We start from the raw sequence: 15,793 nt of genomic DNA, 5'->3' as shown, positions 1-15,793 counted from the left end.
TTTCTCTGTGTCCTAGGCAATTTATTAGTATGAAATTCATACTAATCACAGATTTTAAAGTATTTGACCCTAATAAATTGTTAAGTTTTTAAAAAGAAATATAACCAGACTTTTCAACACTATCCTAAATGTTTTATTTCTGAAGAGACTGCCTTGTCTAACATTCTTCATACTTACACCAATAAATACAAAACCTTCATCAATTCCTACTGATGTTTAATCTTTTCCAAACTTCCCTTGTCCAATGAATGGAAGTTTATAGTTTACTTTTAGAAGTGTATTCTTATGATATTATTTTGGAGGAGTGGAAACAATAAGAAGAAAAAAGACAGAAAAAAAAAAGGAAGGACAAAGTTACTGTGTCTTAGTACTAAGGTTAAACCTTACTATGTACCAGAGTTGTTGAACTTTATTTTACTTCAGAAGATCTTAAAACAACAGCAAAAGAAGAAACAATGCAGATGTGCTACAAAAGAGAAAGGGAAGAAATTTATGCAAAAAGAAGCCAATTTTCTCTCTAAACCCAGATGAATGCATCAGACACTGGATTCAAATCAGAATTTTCTCAATAAAAGCTCTTAATAAAGACCTTCTTTCAGTCCAGAAGAAACTGAGAATTTCATGTATGCTCTTCTTGGCAATTCCCCCTGGTCAGCATTGTTACTCTTGTTCGATAATCTAGCAGGAGAGAACCTCACTGTCAGGAATCCAAAAGTTCCAAAGTATTGTACAAGAGTTCAGAGAGTCAATGTGAAATATCTTTGAATACATAAAATATATGATTTTATGACACTACAAAGAGGTTATGTCTATATAAATAAAGCTGCTCATTGCAATATCTGTGATTTAGTTTTGACCTCGAACAGCAATGCAGTATTATCAAAACATAGTCAAAGTTAATGCTAGTGTAAATATTGGCAAGAAGTCTTCCCACTGGGAGCTCTGGTTGAAGATAATGTGTTTAAAAAGATAAGAACTACTGGCTGTTTTGATATGTAAGTAAAGGCACGTGACAGACTTGGTCTTAAAATCCTTGCAGATTTAGGCCCCTCTCTTCTGTGTTGCTGAGATCTCAGCTGGAGTACTGTGTTCAGATACAGAGTCCCCAGTACAGGAGATAGACGTGATGAGAGGAGAGCCTCAAAAATGGTCCAAGGGATGGAATACCTCCCCTACAAGGCTGAAGGACCTGGGGCTGTTCAGCCTGCAGAAAAGAAGTTTCTGGGGAGAACTGGTAGCAGGCTAAAGAGGGGTCATAAGAAAGAAGGGGACAGACTCTGTAGCAGGGTGTGTTGTGATTGAACAAGGGGAAATGGTTTCAAGATAAAAGAGAGGAGATTTAGATTGAATATAAGGAAGAATTTGTTTACAAGAAGGGTGATGAGGCAGTGGTACAGTTTGTCCAGAGAGGTGGTGGATGCCCTGTCCTTAGAGACAGGTCATGCTGGATTTAACTCCAAGCAACATGATCTAGCTGTGAATATCTCTGTTCATTGCAAGGGATTTGCAAGGACTGGATTACCTTTAAAAGTCCCTTCTAACTAAAACAGCTTTATTATACTATGAAAATATTGTGAATATAAGAAAAACTTTAGTTCATTTGAAAATATAATGATAGAATTCTACCATAAGACCTTCTCTTTAGCTTATGTCTGGTGTGGTATTCCAGATGTACTTCTGATCTCTCTGCAGAATAATCACAAAATATTGTTTAGCATAATTATCTGTTAAGTAAATAAATATTACTCCAGACAAATTAGGATCTTTATGTTTCTTTTTCTTTTCCTTTCTCTTTTTTTCTTTTTTCCTTTTCTTATTCTATTTCCTTCTCTTTTTTTTTTTTTTTTTTTTTCCTTTCTTCACAGGATCTACTAGAAGATCCTGTGATGAAGATAATAACACCAATAATTTCTCTCTCCCACACAATTCTTTTTTTCACAAAGGTAAGAAGTTGGACCCTTGGGCTGCAGAGATGTTTTTTGAATACAAAATGATAGAAGAAGATAAAGGTTATAATAAAAACATAGCCTTAGAAAGTGATTCTTACTCTTGAGGGGAAAAAAAAAAAAAAGAAAAAGAAAAAAGAAAAAAAGATGTTTCAAATTCTATCATAGCCTAAAATCTTAAGCTGCCTTTGATCTATTTGAATGACATGGAAACTAATTACTACTTCTTTCACAAGCTGATAAATTACATCAAAAGATATTGCGGACCTGATACTACATGGGTGTTACATAAATATCCTTTAATATTTCAATAATATGTGCTTCAAAGATGTAGATTTGCACAGTTCATATAACTTTTTATTATACAGAAAAAACAGCACAGTGAAGCTAGAAACAAACAAATGATCAAGTGAAAAAAAAAGTATGCATTTCTGTACAAAATCTAGAACTGAGACAATGTTTAATACAATTGGAGGCTTTTTAAAGTTATAAACTTTTTAACAAGTCTGGCATACTTGTTAATACAAGGACTGCTCCAAAAGTTATAAACCCTATCTTATTATGTTGGCCTAAGACATCAGAGGCAGAGGCTGGTGGTGTGATAGAAGAGGTTGAACCTTCCCACCAATATTTCTCTACATTTTGTTGCCTTGTGACAGATGGTAACAGAGTCTGATAAAAAATATCTAATGTGGAAATGCATATAACACGATCATGTAAAATAAATACTTTCATGTGGAAAAAAATGGCAGCTATTGGCATTTACTTATGTTTTCTGAACATTTATGGAGACCAAAAATTGGATGTGAGCATGGTAAGGTGGTGGTGGTACGTTTCAGCAGCAATGACAACAATAAGAAAGACAACCTATGTTCTGGATGGCCATGTACAGATGTCACACCATGAAATGAAGATCATCTTGAACAGCTCATCTGTGCAGATCAGCAGATTGGAATCAAGGAACTCTGTAGGAAGTTGTGTATCTGCTTCAATGAGTTGGAAGTCATGGTGGTAACACTGAAGCATCGTGAAATTTGTGCCATGTTGGCCCCAGGAATGCTCACACAGGAACAGAAAGAACACTGTATGTGAGTTTGTCAGGACCTACTGAACAAATAGTTCAGGCTGGAGGTGAGAGTTTCTTGGATTACAACATTAGTGGGATAAGATGCGGTCTCAGCACTGTGAGGTCGAGTAAAAATGGCAGTTTTTGGCGTGGCAACATGTGAATTCCCTATTGAAGAATCTCAAGATATGGCCCTCAGTGGGTAAAATATGAACTGTGTTTTGGGATAGGAAAGGGATGTTTCTGTATTTCCTAGAACCATGACAACTGACAGCAGTTACATCATGTCACTGACTAAGCTGAAGGCTCAAAGTTTCAGAATTGGGCCACAAAAGAGAATGTTTTTTTCTCTTTCAACAAAAAATGCCAGGTTTGAAGACTGTGAAGCACACTGACAATCTCAGTGGGACTGTCTTGCCACACCCATCATATATTATGATTTGGGCACCTTCTGACTTCCATCTCTTTGGGCTGATGAAAGATTAAATGTGGCCAACATTTTACTAGCAACAACACCATCATAGCAGCTGTATTATAGTGGGTCGCCTCCAATGCTGCAGATTTTTGTGAGCACTGTATGCAGGCTCTTGTTCATTGCTGGCAAAAACGTATAGCTAATGGTGGTGAGTGTGTTTAAAATAGTGTTTTGTATCTGAAAATTTGCACTATCAAACAGTGTTATTGATCTCTTTATATCTGTCATTTATTCTAGGAAATAAATAGTAGACATTACTTTGAGAGTAACTTCTCTGTTATCGGTTTTCTCCCCCCCCCCCCCCCATTAATATTTTAATAGTTTCATTTAAACAGTTTAAACATACATTTTGTAATTTTGTATAATAACAAGATTGCTTAGCAGGGAATAAGAATTTCCTGAACCAATTTCATAAATACTGTTAATACAGATACCTGTTTCTTTTGAGGCACTCACTCTGTCACACACATGAGTCTAGGACAATCTGAACTTTATCAGGGTCCTTTTGTGATATGTTTGGCCTCCAGAATGAAGTTGGTTACCTTACAGGGTATATACAATATCATAGCCAGCATTAAAGAAGTTTTATATTCCCTACATTATGAGTGAATAATAATGAATACTTAGATATACATAATTAAATTGAGCTCAGAGTATCTGTGCTTCCACTGAAAGTATGTCAGGATTTTGTTGATTTTTGTAAGTTTCGTGAGTATATCCACATCTGCATGTATACCAAAGAAAGGTAATCTCCAGTGACTTATCAATATCTAGTTCTATGTTTCATCTTAAATGATATTATGCACATAATAGTTACAAGTCAATTGTCAATTAGCTGCCTAGACTTTATAGTCCCTCTATAAAAGGGGGGGGGGAGAGGAGGCACGCACATTTCTTGAATCCACTGGAGTCTATTATGTGAGCCCAGGATAGGGTGTCTTTTTTTTTTTTTTCCTACTCCAGTATAATAATTACATAAGCCACTCTCTTGGATATTCTATATCATCTGTATATTCATTGATTGTACAAGCAGAAAGACACTTCATGTTGTATATGGAGACAATTTAATGCTTTATCATACATGTTTGAAGCTCATCTTTTAAAGCACATAACCATGAATTCTAATTTATCCAAATTATTGTACATAGTAAATGTATGGAACTATGTTCCCATTTCATACAATTTCCTTTGATTTTGAGATGTGCATTGAAATATGAGGAAAAAACAAACAAAACAGCCCATAGTTTACAGTTAATACACATGCTGATTAATGAAAGATTCAAATAATCTTTATCTTACTGTAGATAAAAATGATGAGAGGAGAACAAAATGTCTTGATTACTTAAATATGTTAAACAGGATGTTCTTAACGTGTTTGACATGAAAATACAAGGTTTGAAATTAATGTTTAGTTACTGGAAATGTTTCTGTCCTTTTTAACAAAGACTCAGTAGCTATAAGTATATCAAAATGAATATTACTTCAGAATAAATTCCTACTGCATACTGTTGAAACTAAAATGATAGAGATTTTTAACAGATAATCTTCGTTTAAATATTAGTAAAGAAAGAAAGAAAATATCAGAAAAATGCACTATTGTTTGCCTTCTGTAAAAAACAATTTATATGTAATTTTTTAAGAAACAAATGCTATCACTGAATATCATTTTGTCAGTTCCTATTATGCCATCTGTTTCATGGCAACAAAATGTAACAGAATATTGGGGAGAAATTTCAACATCTGCTATCATACTGCCAACATCCACTTCTGACATTGTGGGCCAATATAAGGAAGAATTGTTTTCAGAGCAGGCCTTTGAGAATTGCTCTGGGTTTTGAGCAGTGAGGAACAGAAAAAGCAGGCAAGATAAGGATGAGACAATAATAAAAACAACATTTGGATTCCAGAACTAAGGGCAGCTGAAAATTAAAAGACTAAAATGTTTAATTTCTGTAATCATTATACATACTAGGAATACCTGATTAAATTTTTAATAGTCAAAGAAGGAAGCACTATGGATGGACAATGTCCTTTCAATAATTAATATAACAGTTCAACAGCCAGTTTAACAGGGAAATTACCTGCTTAGGAATAGATGATTACTTGCTTGTGTCTAGGCTATTTTTGAATTTCTCCAAAGAAGACTCCATGTCTGAGTAGCCTGTTCTATTGCTCTGTAGCCCTCAAAGTAAAGAGTTTTTCCTTATGTTCATATGAAACCTTGTATGTTCCTGTTTGTGTGCATTGCCACTTGTTCTGTTGTTGGGCCACTGAAAAGAACCTGTCCACATCCCCTTGACTATTTCTCGTTAGACATTTGTAAACATTAGTAAGATACTCCATTTCAAGCTCACGCTTGAGCAGGGCAGGTGCATGAGAATGAAGGACTGCTAGCGATGGAGTGTTATGAACTGACCACAGCACTCATTCTCCATTTGGAGGAAGTGAAAGAGTGAATTTGAGTTTGAGAAGAAAGAAATTGGATGGGGGGGAAGTGCTTTTTGGTTTTGGTTTTGCTTCTCACTGTTATATTTGATTTTTTAATTGACAACAAATTAAATTAAGATTTTTTATTTATTTATTTTTTGTCTTACAACAGCAATTAATCAAAAATGCCTCTGTCTTTATTTCAGCTCATTATCTTATTTTCTTCCTATTTTGACGAGGAGAGGAAGTGAAATAGTATCTGATTGGACAACTAACAGAAGTTAAGCCACCACATACTCTTTAATAGATTTCCAATTTGCTGTAAATTTCCATATATTTGAGTTTTTCAGCTACTATTGTTCTTTTATTTACAAAGAAATACAAAACAACAGCAACAGGAAACTTCACATGGCTCTGATTGTGAAACTTGTGTAATCTGCTCCCAGGGCAAGGGTGGCCCAAGGTGTTTTTCTTAAGTAATCAAATAGACAGATGGACTGAGCATCCAAATATTATCCTATCAGTGTATGATCTAATTCAAATGCCATCAGTACCTACCTATCACTTTCAGATACTTTATCTGAAAAACATTAGGAAATAATGTTTATAATGCTTATACAGAACTGTGTCATAAAAATGGTGTGTATGACTAGCATAGTCTTAGTATTTTAATCTCCTAGAGGTTAAATCCTTTGTAAATACAAATCCTATTTCATGTATTCACTCATATAAAGTATTGCTTTCCTACTGTATTGTTATGTTAAATTATTATCTCTGTATTCTTGCTGTAAGATGTACATAATATAGATCTAAACTAATAGGCTCTAAATTATTCTGCATAAATCATGCAGTACATCCCTTCTAGAAAAAATAGTGAGGGATAGCTTCTTAAAATGAGGAAATAGCTGCCTCAAAATATAATTAAATATCCTTAAAATGGAATTAATTTTTTCTCTGCTTGAGTAGGATTGTTGCAAGAAGTCCTTCAGAAGTCAATTCCAACCTCAACTATTCTGTGATTCTCTAATTGGAATAGCATACTAATGTAGCTAATTAATAATGCAGTTTTCTAGAATGACTGTATGTTTTGTTTGGATTTGATATTGTGCTATTGCTATAAGTAATGTTACTCTACTACTGATATAGAGATTTAAAGAAAAGTCTGCTACTGTGGCAAGATAAATGTTTTTTTTTTTTTGCAGTGTACTGATCCCATGACATCTCACATTAGAAACGTTACACTTAAAAAGCATTTATTTTCACATGAAATTGCCTTTCTGAAGAAGTACTACTCTTGTTTTGTAACTCTTTTTTTGGGAGCATTGTGAAAGACTATTAAGTACGGATCCTATGGTTTCCACTCTAACCACTGTGCATAAGTTGCCTGTATAAAAAGCCTCATGTTAATTCTGTGATTGTCTCTGGGGCAAAGAAAAACAAAAACAAAAACAAAAAAACCTGAAGTTTAATTTTACACACACGCGTGTGTGTACGCGTGTGTGTACGCGTGTGTGTACATTACCAGCTGTCTTAGCTGAGGACAGAATTTTGTCTTGAAAATTAAGCATTTCTTGTTTCTAATGTAACTTCCATGTAAGGAGAAAATCAATGGAAACCTTCAGGTATGTGTGAAGATCTCTCTCTCTCTCTCTCTCTCTCTCTCACACACACACACACACACACGCTGCATTTATTAAAATAAATAATATTTACATGAAAAAAAAAAAAAAAAAAAAAAACCACAGTATTTGCTCTATAGGAGTAGAAGATCCAGACTTCTGAATCTCTATCATAAAGAAAATATCTTTTTCCATATTTTTATACTTAGTATCTGTGAAATATAGTACATATTACATGCCAAAAAAAAAAAAAATGACATAAATCCCACTGAGACCAATATCGCAGTAAAGAAAGCACAGGGATGGATAAAGAGAAGCAGTATGTTATGAGAAAATAAGGAGGTAAAGAGACTTCTATAAACAATAACTAGACCCTATATCTAATTTACTAAACAAACTTTCTCTGTATTTGATTAGAAAACTATAAATTCTAATAAAACTCCCATTTTTTTCACAAGTTAAATATATATAGATTCCAGGAATATCTTAACCTGATTAAAAGACTTAATGATAAACAATAAAATGTCTGGTATAATTATGCCTGGAGAGCAGACAATAGGCACATACTTATATTTGAATTTGCCATTGTAAACTAGCATGAAATGTGTATACAGAATTATGGAAAAGTTGTGTGCTGCTTGCAGTGTAAGAGCAGTCTTTAAATTCACAGGAGGTTAATGATCTGATGTAAGTTGCATGTGTAAAATGTTTTAAATAAAAATCTCATAAAGATATGTATTTAAATTAAGGCCATAGTTACTAAAGTAAATAAATACACTTATGAAAGGATTTAAGTCCTTGTAAAGCTCCATCAGATCACTTGCTGTCCTGAAAGCATATTAAAAAATTCCTCTGCTCAACAACTATACAGTTGGGATCTCTTACTGGAGCTGCATGTCAGTAGCCAAGTGTTATGTCTCATCCCTGTTGAAGTGTTGTGCTTTGCATCAGTGCTTAGCAACAATCTTTGTCTTAAGATACAATTGCTCTTGTTTCATGCATACGTGTTTTGACTGTTATCAGCACCTATCATGACTGAATGATGTTCTGAAAATCCTAAATAAGAAATATTGATTGTAATGTTTATGGCAGTTACTGCCCAAAATAAACTACTTAAACATTGGAAAATTGAGTGTAAAGGTGTTCACCCAGTGAAGATTACCACACTTAGGCTAACATTTCTGAATACGTTTCGGGCTCTCAAGTTCTATAAGCAAAATAAATAAACAAAAATAGAATTTTAATACAAAGTATAAAAGAATATGGGAATGAGGAATGTTCATTTATACATGATTAAGAGTTTGACTATCTCCATAGCTGTAAAGAAAGATACTAGAAGAAGGAATGAAAGTGGTTCCTCGACATAGCAAAAAAAAAAAGAATATTGATTGGTGATATGGTAATCTGAGCACAATTTCAGATTAAACACTAGTGAGAGAGAAAAATACATGGTGTGATTGGTAGTATTAGTTCAAACAATAAATAGAAATTAAACCTGCATGTCTTTGAACTGTGAAAAGAAACTGTGAAGACATTTAAAATCATTAATGATTTAATATTTGTAATGCTGTTGAAACAGTATTTATTTATTTGTTTATTTTCCAGAGTATACCTGTGATTGAGGCCAGTGAAACCATGCAAGGGCCTAAAAGATTTTTCTTGTCTGTGTTTGTCCGCAAAGAGAAATCCAGAAGTGCTGGCAGTTCACTAACTGCTGAAGCACATAAAATTGGCCTCAGGTAGAAGAAAAAAAAAGTGTTGTATGGATTACATTTGTCATTATAATAGTTTTGAGGAACCTGTAGGTAGGTAGCTGGTGCTTTTCACCTGTCTGAGATCACAAGATCATCAGTTCTATTACCAGAAAAACTTTCTCTAAGGTCAGATTGTCTCACAGTTAACTGATTAGTAATAACTAACTTTCTTGCCTGCATTATTTTTTATTAATTTTATTCCTCTTGTTTTCCTGTGATAGCTATTTTTAGGTTTCTAATCTTACATAAAAATTTAAAGCAGCTTGTATTCACAAGTTAAAAAAAAAAAAAGAGGATAAACAACTGTGCTGGGAAGCATTCAAGGTCAGGTTCTTTTGGGCACTGGACAAACTGATGTAGTGATTAGCAACCCTACTCATGGCACAGGGGAGTGGAACTTGATGATTTTTAAGGTCTCTTTCCATCCAGTCTCTATCCATCCAGATAATACAATGCTTTTGATGCACAGAATGTACAGTATATAGATGGTCCTGGGTTATCACAGTGAACAAAACTAACTGATCACAAAATATCCTTAGATTAAAATACTCTTAAACACATCCAAGAACTGTCTGAGAATATGTGTGGCTGGCTCAGGAAAAAAACTGTAATTTAAAATCTTAACAAAATGTATGATTTAATTTCAGTGTCTCCAAAAATGTTTCTTCCCTCTCTTTAGCATATTAATACAACCATAAGCGTATTGTTCTACTTTTTGGTTTACCGTGCTTGATGATTGCAAAGGTTTTGCCAGAGGGTAATCATTCAGAATTTCAATCTTTATTGAAAAGAGTGTAATAAGGAATATCAAAATTAGAATGTATCTATCTGATGCAGCTGGAAAGGAGAAAACATTAGTTTTCATAGAGTTTGAAACAATGGATTAACATTCGTATAAATTAGTCTGTTTATTTTAAAAGATCAATGTATGTAGCTATACAGTGGATAGACACTGTATCTACAGAATAAAAAATATTTTAAAAGTAAATGAACTACTATACAACACATGATGCAGATTTTTTTAAATGTATTTAAACTCAGGAAATTAACTGAAGGTTAGATTATCTTTCAAAATCTGTTTTTATATAAAAAAAAAAATTATAGATGTATCTAACAGGACAGTATTTAATTCCATCCAGCCAGACATTATATGAGTTGCAATGTTAAAGAACTCAATTTACATTTATGCTGACTAATTTTATTTTTTCTTTTTTATAGCGCAGTTCTAGTTCACTACTGTATGGGACTGTATCTGTGATCAAACTACTCCTGTATTAGAAATCTAATACAGCAAATAATAATGTATTAAAGATGTGACCCAAATAAACATCAGAAATTAATAACAAAGGGAACAGAAGATAAGGAGATGGATATTTTCACATATGGGTTTTTATTTTTCCATTGTAAGTCATAAAGCTCACATTTATTTACAGTTTATTATCAGCAGTGTTTGTTTAATGGCTTGTAGTTATTTTCCTCCCTAGTTTATTTTCAGAATAATGTTCTTCTTCAAGTTAGTTTTGTTAGTTTTGTGCAGCCAAAGGGATAGGTCAGATAAATCAGAATATGTAGAATTTGGAGCTTGTCTTTTACAAAATTTTGATTTTATTTATGAATATCCATGTGATGAAACGCTTGGGGAAAAAAAAAAAAAAAAAAACCTTTTCATTGATGGTGAACAAGAAAATTCATAATAAATAGAAAACCTCTTTATATTTTATCCATAATTTTGCTGAGTTACTTTTCCCTACAATGTCTTTGCTATTTTTTGCATATGTCTTTTAAAGAAAATTAGGCACTGGTTAAGTTCTCAGAATGCACTTGATTTCATATCTGCAGATCATGTGACTTAGGCCTATGAAAAATGTTATGAACACTCTTGTGTCTCGCTCCGATTTATAGGAGGGAGATGAGGTTCTTTTAATATTATATACCCAGCGTGAGATTAAGAAACAACGGTTCAAATGTTGGTCCGACCAGTTTATTATAATCCTAATCAGGGACATGGGGAAGGGAAGGAGGGCGATAGAAAAGAGAGGAAAGAAGCAAGAATTGCGTAAAGCGGGGATAGTCACCACCAGGATCCAGCAGCGGTCCCGTTGCACGACGTTTCGATGGTCTGAGGTAGAAGCAGCAGGGGGGGAGAGAGAGAAGCAGCATGGCCGGCCTTGGGCAGCAAGCAGGTGGCAGAAAGAAGTCGCGGAGCCGATCCAGGAGGAAGCAGCAGGACTCAGGTAGCAGGCCCAGGGGAGTCCGCCAGCACGCAGGAATTCCGTGGTGAGGGATCTGATGGCAGACACCTACCCTCGTGGTTTTCGGTTCCTCCTTTTATCCTCCTTTTCCTCCTGCCTACGTGACACCCCTTGGGCGCTTGAGCAAGAGTCATGTGAGTATCCCCCGAGATGGCCATCATCCTGAGGTAAGTCCACACAAAAGACCGCTTCACAGCTATTTAGCTGCAGCTTATCTTCCTCTCCTTGCCATGACCTTCTTTCCCTTGTCCATCAAAGTTCTCCAGACAAAGGATTTCACCACCTTTGCCCAGGACTTGCCTGGACTTGTTCATCTATGTCCTTCAGGCAAAGGATTTCACCACCTTTGCCTAGGACTTGTCTGGACTTGTATAAGTCCATCTGTGTCCCCAGCAAGCTTTGAGGCACTAATGTTAGCAGAATAATATCTTACATCTTGACAAGCAAATTTACTGGCTTGATCGACTTGACAGAAATACCCACAGATTACCTTCACTTTGGTCTCAGATGTTCTATTTTGTGGTTACGTTTTTTATAATTATAATTTATTTGACTGGGTTTTCTTCACAGCAACCTATACGATGTTGTATTTTCTGTGACCAAAAGTGTTTATCAACATAGGGATGTTTTATCTATTGTCATAATAGTGCTTGCATGATGACAAGACTTCCTCCATATTGCTCTGACCCACATCAAGGAGGGTTTTGGGTTGTGTTTTTTGTTTTGTTTTGTTCTGTTTTTTTTTTTTTTTTCTTACTAAGTAGTGAATTCTCAAGGACTGACTGGATTAGGTCACAGCTGGAAGATGAACAGTGGTTGCTTTTACACCTCTTGCTTGGACATTTATTTATTTATTTATTATTTACCCTTCACCTGTTAAACTGTCTTTATCTTGACCCATGAGTTTCCTCTACTTAGCCTTCCCTATTCTCTCCACCATCCCACTGAACGACAGAAAATGAGCAAGAGAAAATGAGCAAGAGTGAGGGTTTACATGCCAGATGGTACAGATTCACCACATTTGCAAGTGGCTAACCAATGGAATTTCCTAATGACTGCTCAAGAAAATTACAAGTGCCTGCTCTGAGATCATTTTACAAAGAGACAAAGAAAGACTGTATCTGCTCTTTCAGAAGTACCAGAAAGCCCTATAAATTCTAAAGTGAATTAGAACACTGTCAGTGATCAGAATTGTGAGGTGCTGCAAGTGCTACTTATCTATCTATCTGTATGTGTGCTTATGTCAGAAATAAAGTGAGATAAGGAAACCGTAGATATCTTGGAATATTTTAGATGAGTGATAATTTTCTATTTGCATTGGAAGTGTTTTAACGGTTTTGATTTACCTGCATGCTAGCTAAAATCTGTTACTCTCTGAAAATAGAATCACAGAATCATACAATCCTTAAAATTGGAATATACCATTAGGGATCACCTGGTCCAACTCTCTTGCAATAAACAGGGACATCAACAGCTAGATCAGATTGCCCACAGCAGAGAGCTGTATTCAGTTTTGTGATTGAATGCAGAATACTTTATAAGAGATAGCATCTCTAGCTGTAGAAATGGCTACAGAAATGCAGCATGCTCCTAATTACAAAAAAAAAAAAAAAAAAAAAAAAAAAAAAACACAACTCATCTCCTACATGGACATTTCAGAGAAAAATGCTAACTGGCTATTAGAAAATAAATAAATAGATAAAAATGATTTGTCATCTTTCTTTCCTAAATAAAATAGATGATAAAGATCAGTAGTGAAATGTCATACTTTAAGATGAAACAAATTGGAATAGATAGGTTTGTACACTAAAATTAAAGACGATATCATATTAAAGTACCTGGATGCTTAGTGCAACTGTTTCATGTTTAAGAGCTTTTCATCACATCACATTTGCTTTCTTTGAGTCTAAATTTTGTCTAAATTCCTTTCAATAGGCACAGATCTTCCCACAGGTTTCCTACATGTTTTATAATCCATAGTGTTTTTAATGGAACATTAAATATTTTATTTTATTTTACTTGTATTTTCATTTAAAGATGCCTAAACTCTGAAATAACCACCGATATTTACTACTCAGCAATTCAGCTAGTCTTCTCGACTATGTCAACATCCTATGGGGTAGCAATGATTTTACCCATTTTCCAGATACCTGCCATTGTATGTGAAATTTAATTTTTGTTTAAAATTGAAAGCAAGGAAAAGCAGCAATACAGGTATTGCAAAACCATTTAGCTTGAGAGATTTTTTTAAAGTGAAAGAAATATGTTTTCAGAATGTCTATATATTTTGCAGGAGATTTTGCCTGTAAAGTTACAGAGAAATTCATGCTAGTTTGACTTGTTCAAAAAATCAAGCTTACTGTGGTTTCTTTCTCCTTGAAGATATACAAAAGCCTCCTGGACATGGAATTATAGAATCATTTGAGTTAGAAGTGGCCTTTAAAGCTCATCTAGTCTTCCCAGTTCCCCTGTAATGAACAGGGACATCTACAGCTAGATAAAATTGCTCAGAGCTCCATCCAGCCTGATCTTAAACATCTCCAAGGACAGGGCATCTACCTCCTCTCTCTGTCACCCTGTTCCAGTTCTTTCCACCTTTATTGTAAAGAACTTTTTCTTTATATCCAATCTAAATCTTTTCTAGTTTGAAACCATTTCCCCCTGTCCTGTCACTACAGACCCTGCTAAAGAGTCTCTCCCCTTTTTTTCTTATAACCTTCTCTTTAGATACTGAACAACCGCTATCAAGTCTTCCTGGAGTCTTCTCTTCTCCAGGCTATATAGCCCCAGAACTCTTGGCCTGTCCTCATAGGGAAGTGTTTCATCCTTTGGAAAATTTCTGCAGCCTTCCTTGAAGAACGCAGCAGTGATTATTCAAGCATTTTGCTGAAATAATTGTTAAAGATATAAGCTATATTTTCAATACAATAGTCTTATCTTACACGGATCCGGTAGTTTCTTTTTTTTCAATAACATTATGATCCTATTTTATTTAACAAGAGAGCTCATTAACATTTATGAAAGGATTATCTGGTGCCTGTTTTCTTCAGCAGTTTCCACTGCATAAATCTTGATCAGATTTCTGACTTGTAATTAATGCTGTCATTTCATTAACTCTGGTCATGCTGTTAATCTCAGTAAGTTTTAAAAATTTTATGATCTGAAAACTGCTCAAAACTGAACTAGCAAGAAATCATTTTACCTAGATTTATCATAGTATGCAAAAGATAGCATCATGTGTTTAATATTACTGTGTTATCATGCAGTGCTTCCAACATAACACTGGAAGATTAGAAAGCATTGACCTGATTGAGAGCTCAAAATAAGTACTGAGTAGGAACAGAACAGCAAAGCTAACGGCAGTCACGCAAATCTCTTCCTCTCTCCCTCTCCCCCCCCCTCTTTCCTTTTCTAAACCTTGCTATATGTTCTGTAATGCTCTGTGGAATTTTCCTCATATTTGTTAACTCAGAATATTGTGTTGGTCACATTATTTCAAAAATAATTCTAGTAGAAAACATTTTCTTTTGGAAAAATGTTGAATTATGGAAGTTCTATTTTGAAGTTGAAGAGGTAGCATATATGTGCATGTGTACATATATAATGAATGAATTCCAATGTATATTTAAATTTTGAATCTGCTAACAAAAAGAGCACTGGAAAGCTACAGAGTTGTGGGAAAGTTATGAAATTTTAAGAAGAAATTCATTAGTAGGCTAGCAAAAGATAAAAGGAATTTCAGCAAGGAAGATATAAGAATAGGAGTGGAAAGATTTTAATATCTTTTCAAAGAACCATTGGAAAATATCTATATACAAGTCTATGTTGGATCTTACTTATCAGTAGGAGAAATTACAGGCTCAGATATGTTTTATTTATCCCTAAAATACTGAAAAGGAAATTCTCATTTTATTTACTAGTTATCTAACTTAATGGATTCCTCCTAACATTAAGGAATAAAAATCAATTAGTCTCATTTTCAATTAGACTGTATTCTATTGTGTTATCTTGCATTCTGATATCACAGTTAGTAAAGTAAGTTTTCTTCCTTAGATTGTTGCTGCTGTTCCTTTTTTTTTTTTTTTTCTCCTTCCTTGAGCCCACCTCCCATCTCCCTACCCATTTTCCCTTTTCCTTCCCATTTTTGGGGGCCTACTGCCCCTTTGTCATGGGCATAGATTGATCTAGTTGACTCCGTGGCAATACCTCAGAGGATTTTGCTTTCAGAGGGAAAGATAAAGGTCCTGGCAAGTC

This window comes from Meleagris gallopavo, chromosome 1, assembly GCF_905368555.1.
Source record: "Meleagris gallopavo chromosome 1, MGAL_WU_HG_1.1, whole genome shotgun sequence".
NCBI classification, from domain to species: Eukaryota; Metazoa; Chordata; class Aves; order Galliformes; family Phasianidae; genus Meleagris; species Meleagris gallopavo.
This window is presented reverse-complemented; position numbering follows the sequence as displayed.